Source organism: Lineus longissimus, chromosome 15 (assembly GCF_910592395.1).
Source record: "Lineus longissimus chromosome 15, tnLinLong1.2, whole genome shotgun sequence".
Classification (NCBI taxonomy): Eukaryota; Metazoa; Nemertea; class Pilidiophora; order Heteronemertea; family Lineidae; genus Lineus; species Lineus longissimus.
Genome location: NC_088322.1, coordinates 9,377,931 through 9,392,086, shown reverse-complemented (window position 1 = coordinate 9,392,086; position 14,156 = coordinate 9,377,931). Strand labels below are relative to the sequence as shown.

The 14,156-nt window shown below is 42.6% G+C and overlaps 1 protein-coding gene across 3 annotated transcripts in view; it reads right to left on the bottom strand.

The window, feature by feature from the left end:
* Positions 1 to 12,979, bottom strand: part of LOC135499483 (uncharacterized) — a 47,040-nt gene extending 34,061 nt beyond the window's left edge. For 2 of the 3 annotated variants that reach the window (XM_064790243.1, XM_064790244.1), the window contains exon 1: positions 11,762 to 12,979. The gene's annotated coding sequence lies outside the window, so the exon portion shown is untranslated. The remainder of the gene's footprint in view (positions 1 to 11,761) is intronic. The other variant, XM_064790246.1, reaches the window with a different exon arrangement.
* Between the last annotated feature and the right edge of the window lie 1,177 nt (positions 12,980 to 14,156).

Below are 14,156 nucleotides of genomic sequence, written 5' to 3'. Positions count from 1 at the left end.
CTCCAAGAAAAATACCCATGCCAATCATCCAAAAATGCCCAGAATTGTATCTCGTCCCGTAGGGGGCCAGAGATTGGGATGGTTTTACTGTTTTTCGAAGCTTTGGCTATTGCGCTAAACAACTCTCTCGTAAATAGTTTTGCGGCCGGAAAAACCAACATCATAGAAATGCATTTACCCGCGAATCTTTGTAGCGTTTTAAGGCTGACGAAGGGCTGACGAAGAATTTCCTCGCGCAAAACCTTAAACTTCTGTTTCTTATCAGATGGCAGAAGAAACGCCTGCCTGCTAGAATCTACTAGAAACCCTAAGGACTTGAGCGCCATCATAGGTTGCAAAACACATTTTGGCAAGGAGAACGTGTAACCTAGTTCTGTAAGGATATATAATACCAAAAAGACCCAAAGCAAAGGAATGCTTGACGCGTCAATATTCTTAGGGACCACGTAGAATCTGTCGTCAATATACTGGATGGTTGGGATCCCCAAATGTCTTAAGAAGGTTGTAGCTGCATAGCCTACAGTTTGATAAACATAAGCCGATGATTTCCATCCGAACGGAAGCGTCGTACAAACTAGGTACCAACCTGCCCATTCCATGCCAAAATACGTTTGCGAAGTTTGCGATAATTTAATATGGTCATACCCCGATTTCTCATCAGTGGCAAACATGAGAGCATCTTTGTGTACCAATCGCGGTACTTCTTTCAATGTATCTAATGTGAAGGGAGAATCCTTAATCCACAGGTTAAGGAATCTCTGGTCATTGCATAATCTCGGCTTTGAAGGTTCAACTACCAAGGGCATGACTACTTTAGGGGGCGGACACTCCCCAACTTTACCCCAAACTCTGACTGAACCTGCTTTGATTCTATCATTCAAGGTTTCGGAAATAAAAGCAGCTTGTTTCTGACAATGGACAGAGTTAGGAAAAAAAACTAACTGGGGGTTCGTTTGAATTGTATTTCTGACCCTTGAATTCACCCTTAAATGGCCTAAAGAAAGAATGCACGTCAACCCCTTTTTCCAACCAAGTGTGAACCATCTCGCTCTCTGGGAAATCGTTCATTATGGAACTCCAAAGTTCAATATTTTGATGCAATTGTCCAGCGACAAAGTGTTCAGGGTCCCTTAAAGGCAAAGTGTCCAAAGGCACCGGAGTTTTTTGTAGAAGTAATACATCATTTACAACCTGATTGAGTTTGAATTGTTGAGCTGTGAAGTCAGGAGAAGTTTCCCCAATGGTAGTCCAAGACGCCTGTAACCTCTTGACCTTTTCGGCAGCAATTGGATTAAATTTCACCGCATATTCCCATTCTGGAATCTCTGGCTTAAAGTGCCCCAGTGAGATAGTAGGGGGGGATTCCTGCAAGAACCAAAATAAAATGTAGAAACATCTCATTACAGGCGTATCAGACTATCAAAGGGAGAACTTCTCCTAACTCACAGCTCGCGCGAACTAGGTCCGCAAGGGGTAAGATCCCTTGAGCTGAGAGAGAGGAAGATGTTCAAAATCAAAATTGCTTTACTTATTAACGGTTTTCTAAACAATACACTTATACCACTTAGCGTACCGGACTATTTTACCTTAGACCTATTTCTTGTTGTCAAATTGGGCCTTTGCCAACTTCATCTTTTCACATTCTTTGTACCAATGCCCAACCTCACCGCAAAAATTACATGGGCCCGGGTTATTTCTAGCATAACCATAACCGCCATAACCCCTGCCGCGACCTCTACCTCTGCCGTACCCATAACCCCCGCCATATCCCTGACCGTAAGCGGCACCATAGCCACCAAAGCCAAACTGATGCTGGGGAGGTGGGGGAGGCTGCGCGTAAACATGCTGAAGGGGGGATGAGGATACGGCAGAAGAGGTAACCGGTGGAGACTGTGACCTGGAACGAAGCGGCTTTTTTACCAACTTTTTGGCCTTTTTGCACTTGGCTAAAGCTTTCATTATTACGTCAGACTGGCCTCCACCCAATGCGGAAAGACAAAAAGTGGGGATATCAACAGTATCTTTGAAACGTTCAGCTTGTTTGCCGAGCTCGTAAAAGAGGTGCAAATCTTTGTGATCTTGGTCCTTGGCGCACGCCACTAGTTCGTCTAAAGTGGCTAGGATGAGGGTAACGTTGGGCTTTACTTGTAAGGATAAATTCCTCACCTTCCTCAGGACTGCCTCCACCGGTTCTGCCTTTCGGTTCTTTTCTCTCTTTTCTAGTTCTAGAATTCGTTCCCGTAAACGCGGCGCGGTTTCCTCATCCTGTTCTTGACGGTCGAGGCGAGGGGCTTTGGCTACTGGTGCTTCGTCTTCATGCAATTGTTGTCCAACGGGCTGTCCATACTCGTTCGCAACCACAATGGCAGAATGTAGCAGCAGGCGGAAGTTGCCTACCGAATCTTCTCGACCTGACATTCTGAAAAAATCTACCGCATCTTCACCCGTGAGTTCCTGAAAGGCTACTGCTATGTCGGGGACGTCCAATTGTTCGGTAGGGCGGTTGAGGCGTATACGAGCCAGTGGGTCCGGGAGGTCGTCGTCCTTGAAACGGGCGAGAAGCTTCAAAATGGGCAGCAAATCTCTGCCCACTAATGAGTGCCTTTTCCGCAATAATATGTTATTGGAAGCCATGACAGAAAACTTCTAGGAGCGAAGCAATCTAGCCACGGCCTAGAAGGGAGTGAAACAAGATTGCCACCAGACCTGAATTTAAACTCACGCCCAGAGATTATGAATGGGATTATAAAACCAGTTGAAAGGTGTAAAAGCCAGTTAACAAAGGATCTCCGGCGTGCACAAAAGGGCGTGTCACGTAACACGAATCACGCGGCGAGCTTGACGGGAAAGCGCATGTGCGCACCCAACCCTCGATATGTTACATAATGTAAAACCTAATGTTTTGCTGCCCTAGCAGACCTATTTCCATAATGCATTTACCTATGCATTTCCTATACCTCTGTATACATGACCAAACCGAAATGGCCGCTATACCAAATAACCAAACTGCCAAGTAACCTAAAACTTGGAACCTTCACTATAGCTTTATAATAGCCCTTACCGAACTCTAAATTTGGCAAAAGGACGAGCACAAACTTAGAAACGGGATAGCTGTATAGAAAATCTAAAATAGCGAGAAATAGGCAAAAAACGGAGATAATTACCTGAGAGCGCACAAAAAAGCCGACCGTAAGGTGAACATGCGAGACGAAATACAGTTCGCTCAATCACCGCCAGGATACACTTTGGATCTGTCATTGACTCAATGGGCTACCAAGAATATAGAATAGCTAACAGCCTATACTGGATAACAAAAGTTATGCCAGTATATCTGGCAAATTAGACAGGAATCCGGAATCCCAGACGGATGCAAATCTAATGGCCATAACACCAAAATGTCAATCGTAATGAAACATGAGCAGCCAATACCGATAACAGCATTTCTAGCTTAAACAACATCAGCGCCATGACACATTGAGCTTGATCAGGATTCCTGATTGACTGGGGCATCTGTGTACCACTCACAATAAAGCACGAGTTACCATAAAAGTGAAAATTGCATGACTCCATACACCAGAGCGAAGATGGTCACTTACGAATGGACCCCGACACAGCTACTCAGAAGGCACTAGACTTTGCTGTTAATGGTTCGAAGGCCAACAAACCCTGACAAGGACGGCACTACGCAAACCTACTGAGCACAATACGTGCCGACATAAAACAGGCCGTACTCGGACCCCCGTACGGTGAAACTACTCCATTACCAATGACAACGCGCCCTTGATAAGGTCAAGTGGCCGAGGACAACCGCAAAGGACTGATTGCAGCTGCGGGATGTCATTTGACAATTTTAGCTAGATTATCATGAGATATTCTGATCACGAATGACTGGACTGAATTCACAACAATCACACCATCGTCTCAAATATGTGTCCGGAGTTTTTGCTGGCTCTGGCCGGGACTCTTAACAAGTGTCTTCCTGGGAATGTCAGTCATAAGACATGGATACAAATCCAATTTGCTACGATAATAGAAACCTTACTCCTACTGTTTCCGGATTTGATCTAATAGCCAACATGATCAGTTTTATGGTATCAGATATAAGTTGTCATAAGATGTCATTCAATATGGTTCTTAAGGGAATTGGAGGAATGACTGAATGACGGCAGAGTATTCGGAATATCTTATAAATTTAGTACGATTTGCATCAATAGACGTGTAAACAAATTATTTTATCGTATGTTAGAGTATGCAGATGGTTCACCCACTTCCTGCGCTCATAAAATTACGCAGTTAAAATAACTATTTTACTACTCTGGTTGTTTCTATTGCATCGACTGGGAACTTAGTTGTTTCAACACTCAAAACAGTAGTTCTTAACTCTTTTAATGGAAGTTTTTACTACATTTTTTCAGCTAGAACAGCTACAATAATCGTTGGTTTTTACAAATTTCACAATTGGTGCAATAGGAACTTCAAATTTATGTGTTTTTACTAATACATTTTAAGAGTGTGCTGTGTTCCGTCACGCTTCCGATAACTTCACGACAAAAAAATCTGCGTCAGTGTGCTAAGCAACATTTTAAGTGTTCGGTATATTTAGCGGCAACTCGTTTCTTTCCCGTTGGGTCATTGACGGGAACAAGGAAAGGATGTATCGGTAACTCGATTGAAATGCGTGGGATACGCGTCGGGACATTCGAGAGCCGGTGGATTACCCGCAGAAAGACGCTGCTAAGATTCTTGCTTGACTGACATCCTATTTAGATTATGAACGGATTCCTGAAAATAATTTTGCGATGGATCAGAAACTCCGTCGTCCTAAGCTGGTGTGCGTTGACGCGCAAGGCGGTTTGATCCAACTAAATACCAGGGCGGTTCACCAAGCCCTCTCAAGGATACCTCGACTGGCGTTCTAATCTGTTGCCCGTTGACTCGTAAGGCAATTATGATCAATGATAAATCATCCGAGGAGACCAGGGGATGCTGTGAAGAGGTTGAAGCTGTTGCAAGATTACCAATCGCCCTTAGGGAATGCTGTGTAGATGGGACCGCACATCAAACCAGATGGCGAGTTCAGGCCACGCGATTCGGATTGTGGAAGATTCAGCTTTAAATTGGAAGGAAAGTGTCGTTTACAAGCCTCTCACAGTCACCTTCTTGATCTTCCGGCAACTCCGTTGTTTTGTTCGTCTATTTCATAAAGATAGTGTATGATATGTAAATGCATTTATATACGAAATGAATAAATACGACCAATGTAAGCCTAAATTAAAAGCGGGATGAAGTCGATGTTATCAAAACTGTCGACGAAGTTCTTTTTCTCCAGCGTTCGCTCAGCACTTGGAGGTGATTTTCTCCAGGGAGTATTCCTCCTCCAAGGCGGGATGGGATATCGACGAAGTGTATGTCGACAACGAATTTGACGTAACATATTGTTTTTGAGACGTAATTTCATACTTCATAAAAAGATCTGAATGAAATTATTGTGAACAACAGCGTTAATAACTCCCCAGACACATTTCATTTCATCGAAGTAATAACTCCATTCTTTGCAAAGAAATGCAAACTTGATTGCTAAAACTGCAAATGCTACACCATTAAGAAACAATCGTGCGCATAGCCTGCATTCACACATCTCTATATCCAATTAGAACCAGGCGAAGTTGTGATCATTTGCTCTGGATTGAAAATGGTGGAAAAGTGGCCGACTGCTTCTTAGATCCAGTATTTGGTTCACGTTCCTCAGCGCTAATTGCTATAGAAAGATGTTAATTCTGCTGCGGCTGCCCTGTGAGTCGAGGGAATTCAACAGTTGACATATCATGGTTAATTCAGCGTGTTTTCTCTTTTCCTTTACGGCAATGGACCTTCTAATAAAGACTGCAAGTTAAAAATCGTTTGCGAATTCGTAAGTTGATAGCGCGGTCAACTATAATCGTTAAAAATTTGAAACTCGTAACTGAATTGAAAATTTCCTATCACGTATATACGTAGAGCATTGCCGTTGCGTAGGGAGACACACAGATACTAATACATGTAACACCAAGTTTAGTAAATTCGTGTGCATAATACATTGTAAGAGCACTACGGCATTGTGTATAACTGCATTTCTATTTTCCTGCACAACCAGTAATTACGAACGGCGTGCCCCTTTAACAATAACGTTTCATTTAGCCGTTCGTCATACACGAGATGCAATGACAAAGATAATTGTGGAATCATGACATATCTCTTGAAAATATCATGATGAATGTGATCGGCTGTGATCCTGAATTAAACCGTGACGTGGATGGTAATAAGAAGTGCGTGGAATGCCCTTTGAAGAAATGAAAATATCAACTGATCATAACTTTAGAATCGGTGATAACAGAAACATGAGATAATTTCGTCCAGATTTTCCTGCATACACGGTAAGCGGGAAGAGTCTGCCAAGAAGGACGATCAAATGGGGAACTGAATTACAGGCATTTTTGATTCACGTTTCCAAATTGAAAATAGACGTTTTGAAGAAAAAAACATGTTAGATTTGTTATTTTCTTTTTGTGACACCATTGCAAAAATTAGCATATTTCAGACGAAGAAAATATCCACTGCGCGGCATTTAAATCAATAGATAAAATCGCTGTAGTTAGTTGTAATGGACGGATATTGATGAAACAAAAACGCATCCTGTCTATATAACCTGCTGGCCAATTTGAGTTGGCCGAATGTTGTTCTAACATCGTCGTTTTCTTAAGAGTGGTCATTGAACACTATCCTATTATTTTGCATCTGGCGTAAAGTGTTTTCTCCTCCCTCGATAAAATATCTTATCGTAATGTTTTATGATACATGACTGCAAGAAAGGCCTAACCTCATTGACGCCAAAACTAATTTTGTTGATAGCCGTATTATTTCTTCTGGCGTCTGAGACCACTTTCAGGCTGTATAGGCTGAAATCATAAAACCATTTGTAATAATTTACTAATTAATGATATTACGATACCGTGCCTAGTGTGATTAGCTATACAGCTTATATAAATTTTGCGGGATATTCATTTGGCACACGCTATTGTCTCGTTTCCGAAAGGATACGGGGGAAAATCATATACACTGTAGTCTTTATAAGCTCTAAACGGGCGAAACGGGATGGTATGTGTGCGTTGCCAGGGGTTTCAAACGACGATGTCAACGGCGGTCCTTCCCCAATAGCTTTCTGTATATCGAGGAGTGTCATGGGGTTAAAACTGCCATTTAGAAAATGACAATAGCAGCAGATTACATTTTTTCCATCGATGAAAATGGTGGATCTTTAGAAACCCAATACATGTTCGCGCTTTAGGAAATTTGGCCCTTGGACAAAAGACCTGAGACAGTTTTCTTTTGCACTGCTTCGCTTGTGGGTTAACGCTGCCATTAAGAAAATGAGAATTAAAGGCGAATATAGCACTTCAAGTATTTTCTCTTTGGAGAATAACGAAACCATCTGTTCAACATTCAACGCTTTCCTCATGAAATTTTTTATGTTGTAGATGTCTACATATGATATCATAATTATTAAGAAAGTTCAGGACAAATAGTGATAAAACGGGCCACTATCAGTACAATTTGTGAGTTTTACTTCTGTGACTCGACAGGCGAGCTAAAAACGCAATGAGCCGCATATCCCTCGGAACCACTTTCATTCTTTATCCGCCGACGAATATTTGATATCAGACGCGGACGGCTAGCGATATATCACCAGGTGATGGAATGCAAGTGGACGACTCGGCAGTTTTAATGGCGGCCGGAATCCGTAACGGCGCAACTTGATTGGTTCTCAAACAATTCATTGCAGCGATCTCGCCAGAAGCTGTCAGCAGAGCCATTAGGATTATGAATATCATGTTAATGGCGGCCATTTTTATCACGTCCTACCAGCACGATGATCTAGAGAATCAACATGGTGATGGATTGGTATGTTTGTTTCCCCAAGGGTATACATTCAATATACCAATGAGGGGAGTAGGTTCCATTCAATGCGGGATAGTCATGGTACGCTCCTGAACCGTGCAAGGAGGACTTTTAGCAAATGAAAGCAATGACGAGGTTTGGAGAGTGGGACCCCATTTTGTCTGTTGACGTGGCTTTGCTCAGAAGGCAAAACATCTTACAGGAGGTTAAGCTTATGTAGTGCCAACAAATAATACTGATGGGTTGTTTTTTAGGAGGCGTGCAACATTTACCTTTTTATCTTTGAAAACGAAGAAGAGGTTCACGGTTTCACTCCTGAAATGCTGAGCTGAATGATGCAATTGAACAATGTGATAGAAGCAAATTGTTCTAAAAATTCTGCTTGGCGTGGTGAATGGTTATTGGAAAACGTCAGGCTTCTCCACCTGCATACAAATCATCCATAGTCTTAGCCTGAAAGCTCATAGCATTATTATCATAGTTCAAGCTTGGGAGTTGGACCTGGCCTTATCTCACTCAATCCAAACGCAAGGCTCCCTTCGCTTTATTAGCTCATTGTCTTGTTCAATACGATAACAGCAATCATTTCATTGGGCCGCCAACCAAAACGCCAAGCTTCTGGGAAATCTACAGTGCATCATCGAAAAGACTGAGGTGTCCTGGGAGCAACTTACGGGTTTTATAGCTTGATTTGGAGTTCAGTCACATGTCTGCTTAGTCTGGCTCGAAAGCGTTGAGGAGGTTATCTTCAAAGTCATAGGTGTAGTCAGGATTTGATGAGAGGGCTCAATGGCCAAAGGAGGGGCAGTTTTCAAATACAAAAAAGGGCTCCATCGATTATATGCACAAATGAGATTACGGTCTGGCAAAGAAATTATAAACATCGTTTCGTTGCCATGATAAATGCATGCCCTGTCTTGTCTCTCCAAGATGCGTTTACATGCTACTGCTCTGTTACCCGGGAGATACCTCGTCTATAACTACCATAGCAACAGGTAGATAAACGAATAACACCAGTTGAAAACTGAACTATGCATCTTCTAGACATTTCCATCTCTGTAGATTCTCTGTGTAAATGTGATGTGTGGAGATGTACTTGGCAGGCACATATCAGTGAGCTGTGCTGAAATGCAATTTCCTCTTCGTTATTTGTGGACAACATGGCGGGAAAAAAAAGAATCTTCAGCCAGCATGATGAACATTCTGGGTAAAGATGCAAATGTCCACAATTAGATCACGCTGAAAGTTTACTTATACACAAGTTCAAACCGTGGAGGTCAAGAGTTAACGTACGATTTTTCTTTTGTATTGCTTCATGTACATGACAATTTCTGTAAGATTCTTGGAGTGCAGGGCCGAGTTGTTCAAAACCACGTTAGCTTTAACGGAGATGTTAAGTCTTAACGTGAACATTTCAGTGGGTTTAACTGAGAGATAAACGGCCCTGAGGATACTTAACATAACCGTTAGCGATAACGTGACCTTTGAGCTTTTGAACAACCGGGTCTGATTCTTCAAATTATCTTTTACAGATTGTACGTCTACAGATACATGAACCTGAAAGACGCTGCGATGACTCATCCAGGTAGCCTACTATTATGCATTATACCATAATGCATAAAGCTGACGCACAATGAGAGCCACAGATATCATAAATTAAACTTGTTTCTGGCGAACATTCTGATGAACTTTGAGGCTTATATGTTCACCGGCGTAGATTTGAGGATCCAATAAACCCGCCGAGCCCTGAAACGTGGTGGACGCGTGAAATTAAGACAAAAACGACCCCAAAAATGTCAGACCCTCAAACCCTGAAATAATCATGGTCATGACCTAGCCTGTCAAATATTCTATGGATTTATGCCCTGGGTGAGGTCTTTCTGCCCTGCAAACATTAGGTTCAAGTAGATATTGGGATTATGGCAGTTGATGTCTGAAGGAAAATGGCTTAAAAGGTATAAGTGGTGTGTAGCCTCTATGAATGACTGCATGATGGCCACATTACACCAACTATACCCTCCTTTTGATTACAATCGTGGCAGTCGTTTGAAACTCTAACGTCCAACAAAACCAAATGAAGCCAAGAAAATGTCTGTTTGCCCAAACAAGAAGAAATTATTCATCACAAAAACAGTCATTAAGATCTGATTTAAGTTTACCCGACGGTAATATATTCGCTAGAATTTCCCGTTTGGGCCGTAGTTTGCTAAAGAAACTGTTCGCTGTATTTCCCTACGGCGTTCTATTTTTCAAATGGCAGCAATCCTTTCGTTTCGCGAGGCACGTGTCGTGTTCTTTCTTCTATACATGCTCCGAGAAAATCGTTCAGTTGTATTTCCCAACGGCGCGTCCTTTTTTCGAATGGCGGCCATTTCTTTCTTCGTTTCGTGAGGCGTGTGTCGTGTTTTGTTTTTATACATGCTCGTGGAATGATCGGTTGGGATCATAAGCTGCGGTTCAATGGTTGTGTTTTTTCGTACTGCAATCACTAAACAGCATCATTGGTCTTTCCGGCGGAGCTTGCCTCCGTAATGTTGCAATGTTGACAAACATCAGACTGGAATTATGGGATTGAGATACCAACTGATCGACACGTTCGGTGGATTTTGGGATATTGGCTTGCCGCCGGAAAGATGGAAAGATGATTAAGATACACGCTGGGCCAGAGCGGAGACAATCACTACAGTAGAGGACGCGCATCATAGGACACCCACTCAAATTTCAAGTCTGAGAGTGAATTACTGCACTTCGATTCAACTGAAGTTACGATGCACGTACCTGCACAATAATATTTTGTCTGAAATATAATCTGGCACCTAACCATTTACGTAAAAAAACACCACAACTGCAGGAAACCCTAATGTAACGCATTTGCCATTGTATTCTTTACACACTGACATGCATGTTCGGATGCATCACTCCTTCCTAATTTTATCGTTGTCACTGGCACATTTATCAGACTTGATGAACACAATCATTCCTTCGATGGCTGTGCAAACGATCGTTAGCAATGATGCATTACTACCGATAAACCAGATGACACCCGAATGTGATGCATTTGTAGGCGAACCGTGTACCAGTTGCTAACATGTTAGCTTCATGGTATAACGTACACGTACAATGTGTGCTTACTGGCTGACAACGGAAAAACAGCCTCCGGTTGATTTGAATCATCCATTTTCCCTCGTACTTCGTTTTGTGCTGCCCTGCTTATATACATAATGGATGGTGACTATACCTTTCCAGAAATGGGGCGCTGAGTGTCCGAAATAGTGATGTCATAAGGGGAAACTAGGCCTTATGGTGGAGGGACAAAGGAGATAGTCATGGTTGACCAACACACTTCAATGCCTTTAATGACGGACAAGGGGGAAAAAGTTAGTTCCAATGCAAGCCACCTATTTCGGGAAGCATGTATAAATACTATGCATCACCTTTTGAGGCGGACTTTCGAAGGTCGCGCACGGTTTTAAGTGCATTATAGGCAACGCTGGGCGATATCACGTTTTTTGGAGTACTTCCCTTGAAAAGTTATGGTCTTTCCAGCTGTAAACTGTATGAAGAAGGTCGAACAAGGGGAAACAACCAAGCACACTACTGCGTTGAAAACCTGAAAATTAGTCGGGGCTAACGATTTTTCTTCTTGCGTGTCGTGTGCGGTGTTTCGTTGGATGTTCAAAAACCTTCCCGTATCCTCATGGCATGGTCTCGAAGAATGATTTCGTCAGAGTACATACATGGCATAAAACCACAAGGCTATGACCAAATATATACCTAAACTTGCTACCTACTTGTCATCAGAATCCTTACAACAAACAACACCTACCTTTCGTGCTTGCATCCCAAGATAACACTTGTTTGATTAATCCTCCAAGGGTGTATCCAAAAGAGGACGAGCTACACGACTGGCGATATTCCTTGTGTTATATACTATATTAGGCATGGTATCCATTATGAGCCGTGCAATTTGCGAACAGCTGTTATCCCTCCCTTCGCCAACTGTAATCACAGGGTCTTTAGCTGAAGCAAGAAGAGCCCGTTGATCCCAGAAATCTTGAGGCACGTATTCGAACGTTAATGGTCGGAAGGATCAGTTGCAGGCAGTGTATCTCTGATCTGAACCATCATGTATGCAAGTACTCTGTCAGGGGAATTGGATGGACGTACTGTGCGGGTACCTGTTGGTGAAATTCTTGGAGAAATCCACCTGGTCTAAACAAACCAACTTGTGATTCCACGCTTTCGAACGTACTCCTAAGCTTTGCAGCAGCAACGTTCCTCGTTCGGTGGCCAACCTAGGCAGAGAGCTGCGGTCACAATGCTACTATAATCCTGGAACGAGCATTGGGCCAGCGCGCCAAAACACGGAAACAACCCGACACGAAGAACGACTTGGTACTTCTCTAACCTAATTCACCAGTAATGCACGGGAAGAACATTTCTCTATATCTGTGATGTCGAACTGTCTCCTTCCTTAATTATCTCTTTGGATCATCTCCAAAACCGATAGTGGTTGCTGCCCCCGGCTTCGCGTACACTGCCACTATTTTTGTAACGAGATCCTTCGTGACAAGATCAATTGATGCCGGGATTCGTAAGAGGTGATCGCAAAAGACACTGGGTATCGATCCTAACGTTTGTCATTATTCATTATTACTCGACTGATCTGAGGCCCTTTGAAGTACCGGTATGCTGATCTCAGATATAATCCCATTGCCAATAGTAAGCACCTGATCAGGGGCCTTTAGTGGTTCTCAGTTTTATGACTCGGCAAGTATCTGTACTGTACACCTTCCTTGTAGTTCCTCGTGCAGACAATTATGTTTCGCGATGCATTCGGACTTTCAACAGCCGAGACCAAATATCGTGGAAACTTCTTTGAACAGAGAGGGTAATCCTGAGCATCAGTTTGTGAAAAGACAGCAAATGTCAATAGGTTAACGAGGTGGTCACTGGAGCAGTGAACCGTACAGGAGATAGTTTACTAGTTGATCCAAAAACTGATGAAAACTATCACAACCTGCGAAGCAACCTATATGGAACCTGACGTTTTCCGGCGCATGGACGGTACGGGCGACATCATTGCTTGCTACACATGTAAACTTTCCTCGAGATACTACGACTATCTGATGTATCAGTTATGCACGTTATCGTAGTTGTAATCGATGTTTCCCGAGGTGGTGGCAGGGCATAGGTTTGTTCTAGTAGCATGCACACGAACATGTACGGTATAGCAATCCTTGGAACAGGTTGGTCGCATTCAATCAATCTGACCTAAAATGCCCATGTCGAATTTGAATTTGAAGTCAATCTAATTTCTTTGAATAAAATGTCATATCAGATTCTTCAAATTTAAATGTCAAATCCCTTTCTTTGACTTTGAAGTCAAATGACATAATATCCACATCCAATGTATTGTGACGCTGCACGTAATAAATGGGCGACAAATCCTCTCACTCGAATATATTCCAAGGTCAATAGAGGATATGGACGTGCCAATAATCAACCAATTGAAATATGACTTAAGGGTTGACCATAGGCCCCTGGTTTGGCCAGAACTTGAAATCATAAAGCAATTAGAACTCATTCAAAATAAAGTGAATACCAATTTCAAGCGTGGGAGGCTGTTCTGTGGAAAACAAAGAACTGACTCCCACCCTTGAAATTGGCATTCACTTTGTTTTGAAAGAGTTGTAATTGCTTTATGATTTCACCTTCCAGCCATAATGGCGGTGCCTATGGTCAACCCTTAGTATGCGGCCTTCCTAATGGATACTGTTGCCCCTACTGAAACTGAATACACCTTTATTGATAGTGTACATGTTGTACACCTTCAAAGGAAACAACACAGACCATCTACCGTAACAGAGGAAACCAGAAACTGCTGTAGTCACTTTTACCCTTTCCCATCGGATTTTGAAATCATGGAGAACGTTTCGTTGTGATGCCTGCAAATTCTCTAGCGCACCACTCCGTCACCTAGTTACCATCCCATAGCGACGCTATGGCATCACGCGCGCCTCGCATATATATTGCCAGTTAACCGTCTCGAAGCGACTGGAATGTGGTGTTGAAAAATTCCAATAAACCCTGGCTAAAAATCATCAAACATTACTTGGTACACCATGCTGTTGTTAACCCTTTCGTCACCCACCTCAATTTTTTTTCAGCTGTCGGCACCTAAGACAATCCAGCTGAAACGGTATGACTCTAACCGACTG